The sequence below is a fragment of the Cupressus sempervirens genome, chromosome 9, assembly GCF_028749045.1.
Source record: "Cupressus sempervirens isolate cs-2001-9-10 chromosome 9, ASM2874904v1, whole genome shotgun sequence".
Taxonomy (NCBI): domain Eukaryota; kingdom Viridiplantae; phylum Streptophyta; class Pinopsida; order Cupressales; family Cupressaceae; genus Cupressus; species Cupressus sempervirens.
In genome coordinates, this window is record NC_143126.1 from 110,029,004 (window position 1) to 110,037,704 (window position 8,701).

Consider the following 8,701-nt stretch of genomic DNA (forward strand, 5'->3'; position numbering starts at 1 on the left):
TGGATGTAAATGGAGCCTTGTAGTCACTCATGGGAAATTGAGAAAGTAGATCAAGAGCATACTTGGGTTGAGATAATGTGATCCCTAATGAAGATTGTTGTATCTCAATACTAAGGAAATAATGAAGTAGACCCAAGTTTCTCATGGAATATATGTCCTCCAAAGTAGACTTGACACTATCAATCATGGATGTTGTACTCCTTGTAATTATTAAGTCATCAACATAAAGCACAACTAGTAAGTGAAAATCATCCTAGTGAAGAATTTAGACATTTAAATCTTAATGACATCTAGTGAACCCTATTGAGAGAAGGAAAGAATCCATCTTGGAATACCAAGCTCTTGGAGCTTGTTGTTATACATAGATATACTTTTTCAACTTGCAAACCAAAGTAGAATCCTGAATAAATTCCTATGGCTACTCCATATAAATCTCCTCATAAAGATCACCATTCAAAAATGCACTCTTCACATCCATTTAATGAACAACCCATCTTTGAGGTATAGCTATAGCTAGTATCAAATGAATGGAGTTCATTTTTGCAATTCAAGCAAAGGTCTTAGTGTAGTCAATACTAGGAACTTGAGAGAAACCTTTTACAACAAGTCTTGTCTTATACTTATCAATACTTCCATCCACTACAAACTTGGTCCAATAGATCTACTTACACTGAACCAATTTTCTTCCCTTAGGAAGAGAGACCAAATCCCATGTTTTTTTTTCTCATAAGGGAATTGTATTCTTGCTCCATTGCTTTATCCCATTCTAAAATTCCTAAAGCCTCTTTGAATGATTGAGGATTGGAAGCAACTACAATATAAGCTTGAGGGATTGATTTATGGTGTGATCTTGTCCTCCTTGTATCTAAAGGATTCCCTACCAACAGTCCTATCGCATCCAATGTCTAATAAGCCCATTTTGGTCTAGTGGAAGAAGATGTAGAATTAGAAGGGATTTTCTCAAACTCATATATCTACTTCCTTCATTTTGGTCATCAATAGAAATCTTCCAAGTCACTGTCATCTATGTCACTCTCTACAATGAAGGAGGAGGAAAGAGTTAAAGAAGTAAAGCTTGGACAACTTTCATCAAAGTCTACACTCCTCTCATAGAAAATTTCATGTATCTCTAGATCCATTAATTTTTAGGCTTTATGAGAATCTACATAACCAACAAGATTGGCTAGTTGATGTTGAGTGAGCCTAAAATTGGTTAATGCCAAGCTTACAGCTATGTAAGCACTCAACATTTATTGTAGGGTTTTCAAAGGGTATTTGATTGACTTTTGACTCATTTTACATCATTTCAAATTCAAGAAAGAGTGTGGAAAGTAGAAGTTGATCTAGAAATCCATTCAAAGTAGTTGTAGATGATCTAAGTAGTGATTCTACAACATTTTATTAGATCTCACAAGGTATTTATCAAGAGCGAAGCTATGCAGTTTATATTTTCATAAACCCTAGTTTCACATTATGACATCTATTTCAAAGAATGTAGAGGGAATTGAAGTTTTTAATGTTCAATTAGTTAGTAATGAAGTTAAGCAGCCAATTGCCAAAGATATTCCTAATATTTCTTACAAGCAAGAACCTTATGGTGCATTATCCATGATACCACCAAATGTTTTAATGGTGCAAGATGCGAGAAAATACTATAACTATAAGATAGGAAGCATTGGTGATATGGAGATTAGGGAAGCATATGATAGACTCTATGATAATGTTGTGTTGAAAGAAGAATTCAAAATTGTAGAGAGGAAAGGGTTAAATCGTGCCCTAGATTTTCCAAATGTATTTAAGATAGAATGGATAAGGATAGTGCTTAGCCAAATTCATGATAGTTCATTATGGCTGAATAATGGACCTATCAAAATTACTAAGAGGATAATCCCTATGGTTACTAGTTACCAACCCTAGATTGGCCTAAGACATTGAGAAGTGACACAAAAGTGGTGATTGAGAAAAACACCAAAGATGCATGGAATAAGAGAGGCATGACAATTGATACAATCATTGATCCTTTGATAGAGTTTATTGTAAGGGTTATATCACATAAGTTTTACCAAAATAGTAGATTAAATAGTGTGCCTTGTAAAATAGTGGTTGTTGGATAAAAATTTGTTATGAAAGATCATACATATGACATAGTAGAGCTACAATTACAACAACTAGTTGAGAACCTAGGAGCCATCAAAAAGACAAAAAGTGCACAATGTAAATTTTGTTTAATTCTAATATGCATGTTATTTTATGTGGAAAACATATTTCCTACATTTGGAATAGTTGCATGGAAAGCCAACAAATTAGTAGTAGTGCAAATAGGTGAATACATTGAGCAATTGGGAGAGAACTTTGAAGCTATGATGACTAGCTATTTTGAAGTCTTTAAGCAGTCAATAAAGAAGAGGTTAAGAATACCAGTGTCACTAGTAGAGAAATACTATGATGACATTTGTTTCCTAGTGGATTGTAACTATATTTTTATACAAGCTACTACACCAAGGGTGAGATGGTTGAGACCCTTAGGATATGAAGTTAATGTGGATGAAGCATCTACAACTATAACAACTTTACTTGTAGAAGAGGTAGATAAAAATGCTAAGGCATTTTGGAACTATGAGTTAGCAAAGTCCAAAATTACCATGGAATTATAGAAAACTTCTGTTATTAAAAGAAGGATATGGAGAGAGTGCCAAGCAGGAGGAAGAAGAAGAAGAGGATGAAGAGGAAGAAGATTCCCAAACACAAGCTCCTCTTGCACTGAAATAAGATATGGGAGAGGACTAGTAGGAAGAGGAAGAAATTGAAGTCACTGAAGGTGCTGATGAAGAAGAAGTCGAGGAAGCACCTACTCCCATTGAGCCAAAGAAGAGGAAGACTAAAGCACAACCTATGACAAGGACTAAGAAGATTATCAAACCAAGCCAAGCCAAGCCCACTGCAGCTATTACAAGGGCCAATACACATGTAATAGCTCATAATGCTAAGGAAAAGACCAAACCAATAGAGAAAGGAGGTCAAGTGCAGAAAAATCCAAGAAGGAAATATGTTGCACAAGTAGAATTAGATGAGGAGAAAATAGAGTAAGATGAAAACAACCAATTTAAAGTGGCAAGTGACAATCCTCTTTCAAACTTAGAAAAATTATGTGAAAATGTTAATAATAGTGTAGACTTATGAGGATTTACACATGTTGATTTTGATAATTTGGGTAAAGTGGAGAAGAATCAAGTGGAGGAGGCCATATATTCCATGATGGAAAAATTCAAGACTATTGCATTGGAGATTACTAACTCAATGCCAATGATTTTATATAACAGAGTTGAGAAAAAATGGCACTATTGTCTAAACTTGGAGAGACAAATTAGAGAAACCTCTCTATCACAAGTGATGTCTAAACTAAGGCACAAATTGCTAAGGCCATGAAGAAATATGCAGTTAGGTTTGTTCCTAAATAAAAATCCTTCAACATTTTACAAAATAATATTGACAATTTAGTAAACCATTGAAGTAAAGGATAATGAAGAAGATGATCAAGAAACAATTGTTGAGGGAGGAGCAAAGATGAACATATATGACAAAGAAATAGTTGAGGAAGAGAAGCATGAACAACACAATGTGCAAGACACATAATTACTGCATGTTAGTCCTCAATATGTAAGTACTGTAAATACTAAAATGGTAACTATTAAAGATGTTTCTAATGTCACAACCTAGAACATCAATTCCCTTACTAAGGAATATCTCAAGAAGATACTAGACTAGTTCACACTACAGGCAAAACTTTATGATAATCCTATACTAGTCAATGTGGATGAACTATAGAAGAAAATGATTGATATTGAAAGGGAAAAGTTGAATCCACAAGAACCACCTTCTATCATCCCTCAAGTTACTAATGTACAACCTCTGGTAAAAGAATATAAAGCTACATCAAAAAAGGTAGATACTTTTCAAAAGGATACAATGGAAGTACAAACTACTACTGAAGGACAAAAATAAATATGTCAGATAGAGTTATCTACACCTAAAACAAAAGATCAAAGTGCAAGTCAAGTAATTGTGGAAGAACAGGGCAAGCCTGAAGAGGCAAAGTTGACACCTAAGGTCAAGGAGAAAGTTTCCATCTAAGCACTGGTAACCTTACTAGTATCTAAGATCCCTTCCACTCAAACTTTTCAGAAGCTAAGCACATATGCAAAACCAATTTAGATATTAGTGTCAAACCTAAGTTCATCAAAGGTAGAGGAAGTCATACAATATGGAGATGTAAGCCTTGATGAAGAAATCATTTTGCCAAAATATGAATATGATACAATGACCATAGAATAGATGGGCATACTCCAAAAAGCCCTAGACAGGAAGAAGCATCAAGAAATGCTTAGAAGGGAGCATAGGAAGAATCAAGCATTGTAGGACATTAAAGACATCCTTTTAGATCCATTTAGTCTACCAACTCTAGATGAGACCAAGCCAATAATGGAATAGCTGAAAAATATAGTGGAATAGGTCAGTGATGCTAACCTAGACACAAATGAAAAATTATTAGAATGGTCAAAAAGGAAGTTCCAAAGAAAATTCAGTGAAAAGATAGATTAGGTGATATATCACTAACACAAGTTGCATTGGAAACTATGGTTGAGGATATGAAGAAGGTACTTGAGAACATATTCTCATTGTACACTAAATTGTGAAATCCATCACTCTTCACCCAAGAGACTAGAACTCATATCGTGAGCTTGGAAAGTTAGATGAATTCATCAGGTGCAAAAGTGCTTATGAATCTAGATTAGAGTGAGAAGTACTTTAGGACATTACTTCAAACCTAGAGTTAGTTAGTTGCATTATTAGTAGATGAGGCCAACATAAGGGCCAAACTAACTAGCATCCAGGATACTTTCACCTCCCATATGGAAATTTTGCATAAGGAACTAGGCTATGTTGAAACCCTAATGAAGAAAGACCCAAATATTTCTACACTAGATGGTCTAGTTCACCTTGCTACTAAGCTAGCTATCCAAATAAAGTCATTGGATGTACTATGTGAGAACTGGGATGTAACTCTCAAGATAATATTGGATGTCCATAAATCTTTTTTGAACAAACACACTATAAGTGTATAGTCCATTGAAGTAAGTGTCAAAAAGGGGGAGAAATATTTTGGGGGAGAATAAGAATTGTGGGGAGATATAAGGAGACATATAAATGAGGGAGAGCAAGCAAAGGGGGAGACATAAGATAACAAAAACAAGGAAATGAAATACAAAAAAGACAGATTAAGCTAAGCAAGAGCAAGCAGAAGATAGATTGAAGTCAAAGAGTATTAGTTGAGGCATATTTACTCAGTGGGAGTAGAATTTTTTTGATACAAAATAGACATATCAACTCAGGTGGAGTTATCAAATTTTGAGGTATACAAGTTATTGCAAAATGTTGAAAATTTGAAGTTTTGTATGCAAGTCGAGTTAGAAATATGTTATGCTTGTGAGATTAAATATATTATTACATACTCAAGTGTTTTTGACACTCATGTCAAAGGGGGAGATTGTTGATCTCAGATTGATTTTGAAAAGGGAGTGTCAATACACTTAATTTATTTACTTAGTTCATGCCAAACAAATAGTACATGCCAAGTTCATAGTGAATGTCAAGCCACTCACGTGTTGAGTTACTCAAGTGTCGAGAAGATAATGTATGTTGAGTGACACAAGAGTCAAGAAAATAGTGGATGTTGAGTGATATAGATGTCAAGTCATAGTAGAAAGATTAGTGTATGTCAAGCATCAGAGACATTAGAGGCTGAGCAAGACAATTTTGACATATTTGTTTGTAATGCCATAAACAACTATGTAAACCATTTTTAAGGAAACTTAAAGATGAATTATGATATTTTCAAGATAAGGATGAATCTTAAGTTGGATTCCAAATGTAATTACATGTAGCTAATTAGAAAATGGGAATGATTAAGTGGCAAAATGGATGAATCTCAACTATAGATTCCTACCTAACCATAAGTTACCTATATCTTCTTAAGGAGGAAAAACCATAAACTCTCTAGCAAGTGTGTATGATTGTAGAATGAGTGAAGAGAGAATTTTGCATGCACAAATAGAGAATTCATGGTGGCTAAGGTGTTATAAAGTGAGACAACATTGCAGAATCAATTAGAGCAGAATAGAGGAAAGGAAAATATATAGCAAAGAGACATTTGATCAAGAAGGATTAAGAAGATTAGAGGTGATATGTTATCAAACAATCAATTTTTAACTACATGATCAAAGCTAAGACATTCTAATAGGTGATTTCAGTCAAAATATCTTACTAGAGTTGTCCTAACAGGTTGTATTGAAATCTTTTAACAGGGTGCTTACTTAATTGTGAGTTAAAGTCCTTTAGCAAGGCACATTTCTAACAAGGTGTTGAAATCCTTTAACAAGGAAAACTTTTAATAGGGTAGACCATGTTTTATGGTCAAAACATTGTAACCTTAATTAGATACACTTTATTATTATAGTAGTGAAGATTTGTGGTTGTCATCCCCACCCAAGTTTTACCCTCTCACTTAGAGGGTTTATGGGTAATCATATCTAGTGGTATATGTGTGTGAATGTTTACTTGCTTACATTCTTTAGATGTACATGCTTTACATGTTATTTTAGTTTATACATTGAATGTATGAGATGGATGTGTGGTGAAATTTTTATGGGTCCAAGTTATAAGAGTATCCTATAAGAGTATATTTCTTTAGCCACTAGCATGCAATATCAAAAACCTCAATTCTTGAAACCACATCCTTGAGTTTATCAAAAGTCATAATATTTACTAGTTATGGTGAATCTATCATCCATTATGGATAATATACCCAAAATATTAGACTTAAATAAATATATAAAATTTAGAGTTAATGTAGAGTTCAGGATTAAGGTCACTATTGACTAAGAGGAAGCAATCACATTGTTGCAGGTAGGTTAAGTTAATCATGGGTCAAGTCAGTGAAGCCATCAAAACCAAGGATTGCATGGTCACTAGTGGTTAAAAGTAACCTATGGTTAACATAACAACTAGATTGAAAGCAGTAAAGGTAAAAGAATCAAATGGTCACAAGTGGTTAGAAAGTAACCCAAATTTAACTCACAAAATTGCAAATAGTTAGTGGATTGCATGGTCACTTGTAGTTAAGGGTAACTTATCATTAAAGGTATGAACCAATGAAAAGGTTTAAATTAAATTGCATCATTAAATCAAATGAAGGCATCAAAGAAATAGAAAAAAGAAGGTTTATTATGGTTTAATCTGGACCATTGATTTGAGATTGAAGATGAAAATTCAAAATAGTAGTGACCATTGGAATATGAATTATATAGACTTGGCATGAAATAGGAGAATGTGAATAAAATAATGATGTCTAATAGATTCCTAAGGTTGTTTAAAAATGAATAGTCATCATGAACTTTGAGAAGTTTCATGAAGCCAAAATGATCAATAGAAAACATGCCATTTGTTCCTGCCATGCTATAAATTAGATATTTTCATATTTTCTTCCTAATGAATAATTTTTGCTCTACCAAAAATGAGAAATGATAGAAAAATATAAGTGTAATCTCTTTTGACAATACAAAGGTCAACAAACTTGATGGTGAATTGGTCTATAATTCCATTTACCCTGTTTGCTTGTCATGTTTTTTGGCCCATGCATAAAGTATTTTTGCATTAAGAGTTGAAAGAAAATCATCTATGATCATGTGAATAATTAGATGAATTCCATTTCACATTGATGTTTGCAATATAGTGATCCGATTTACTTTCTTCATATATAGTTTTGTTTCTTCTCTTGTTAATTTCATAACATGTTAGATAACTTCATTGCAAATTGAAGGATAGATGTGTATGAATCTATTAGTAACTTGATAAATTCAATTTCATTCAAGTCTATTAGTCAAATTAATTTCATTTGCACTAATGTGTATGCCACTTCATTCCTCTTCTACATTTAGATGGTTAATCTGCATTTAGAATAGAAAGGTTAGAAATATCAAGATAATCTACTACAATCATCCCATTGAGTGTGATAGGTTATTCAAATCCATTTTTCATTAAATTTTTATTCCTACAAAAAATTTGGTTATCCTTTATTGCTCTCATGTTAAGATCTTATAAGGTTAAAACTTCTGATCCCATAAAAAATAGATTCATTGCATATCATTGCAAATCGCAAGGAGCTATACCTAATAATTTAGAGGGTGGTGATAGTATAGATATACTAACCCATTTGTTGGTACCATTATTTTGTATCTTCAAAACATTGGGTAATAAAGAGTCAAGATTTTGAAATCTAATAGGAGAACAAACCATTAACCAACAATTTTTGGCAGCTTTGTTGGGGAAGATTCAAATGAAAGCTCTAAAGAATTTTCCTTTATATTAGTTTGCACTATAATTTTACATATATTTGAGTTGCAAGAAAGGTCTTGTGTAAGTCATGTGTTTCCCATAAGAACTTGATACCAATTTTATAACCTCAACCTACTAGAAAGAAGAGAGTTCATTCAAAGTTGAAGACTAGTAAAGTTTACTTGATCTTAGAGTTTAAGGTAAACTCAAAAAACCATTTTCTACAACATTTGGTATATCCTAGATTCTAAATATACCAGAAGTGTCAAAAAAAGAGGAAAAATTATTCCAATATATGAGGAACTAAAGA